Raw genomic sequence first — 1,367 nt, 5'->3', positions numbered from 1 at the left:
AAGCCATGTCTCCGCAATATCCTTTCTTTCAGGAGTGCTAGTTCTGCAAGGTTCGCAGGAGAGCTTCTGTAAAGTTTGGAAGGTAGGAGACGAGATACTGGCAGAAGTGAAGCTGTGAGACCGGGCGTGAGTCGTGCTTCGGTAGCTCAGATGGTAGAGCACTTGCCCGTGAAAGGCAAAGGTCCCGAGTTCGAGTCTCGGTTGGGCACACAGTTTTAATCTGCCAGGAAATTTCATATCAGCGCACACTCCACTGCAGAGTGAAAATCTCATTCTGTTCTACATGATGTATTATAAGAGTAAAAGACTGCCCACAGAATCTCCCAAGGAATGAAGACAGCAGTGTTTTCCAATTTATGCAATATCCCAGGGTGTGTGAGCCTGTGAAACCTATTAGAATAATGGACCAACCAAGACTCCATTACACTCCCCTTAAGACTCCATATTAACTGTAAATTATGCAATGGAATTGCTATCTTGAAATGCCTTAACATAGAAACATAAGGTGGGAAATTGCAATAATCCTACTATATAACTATCCATTCTAGTGAGACTTGCTGTTGTATACTCCCACCAATCTGCTGTGGCCGTAAGTCAGAGGACGATGGTCATAGTGGAGAATCAGACTCTGGCTCGTGAGGACTCGGGACACCTCCAAGCCCCATGGCACCTCAAACCAGTGACCTGTCTGTATCCACAATTGAACCAAGAGTGTGTCTTTTTCTTCCACCAACTCCCGACTCGGCAGTTTGCACCAACCTGACTGCAGGTGCCAATCAGTGGATATATTATTCTTTTCCACAAAAGCATGTCAGTGCTCTGTTTAATATATTCCCATCCTGGAATGTTGTCAGTCATGGGCCAATCAGAGCACTTCTTTCTAGGTAGTTTGTCTTAGAAATTCTCATCTGATGTCAGCAGGCAATGGTTGAATGAGAGCATTATATAACACTTCTGAATTTCCTGAGGCAAAACCAACATGACGGTCTCTGTGTGGTTCGTGTTCTCACCGTAGTTTGCCCCAACATTCCAAGACTTGTACTTTTTTGCCATAAATTATGGTGTCCCAGCAAGCACTTTAAACTGTTGCCCATGGCCATCTCAAGAGGTGAGTCGTGTCACAGGCCGCTAACCCCAGTAGAGCTTCTGTTGGTGGCCACCTGACATGCACAAGCCAGCACGAGGCTTTGAGTGCTCATGACACACCTGCTGCATTCAGAGCAGTGTGCAGGCTGCGCATGTCTCACATATTCCCAGACTGGAACTAGTAGCCACTTTACTGATAATCACTGAAATTTTATAAAATACTTTTCCCCATAATAAATCAGCATAAAGAGACTTTAAGTAGATGCAACTAAAATGTGCTG

The sequence above is a fragment of the Schistocerca americana genome, chromosome 5 (genome assembly GCF_021461395.2).
Source record: "Schistocerca americana isolate TAMUIC-IGC-003095 chromosome 5, iqSchAmer2.1, whole genome shotgun sequence".
Lineage (NCBI taxonomy): Eukaryota > Metazoa > Arthropoda > Insecta > Orthoptera > Acrididae > Schistocerca > Schistocerca americana.
This window is presented reverse-complemented; position numbering follows the sequence as displayed.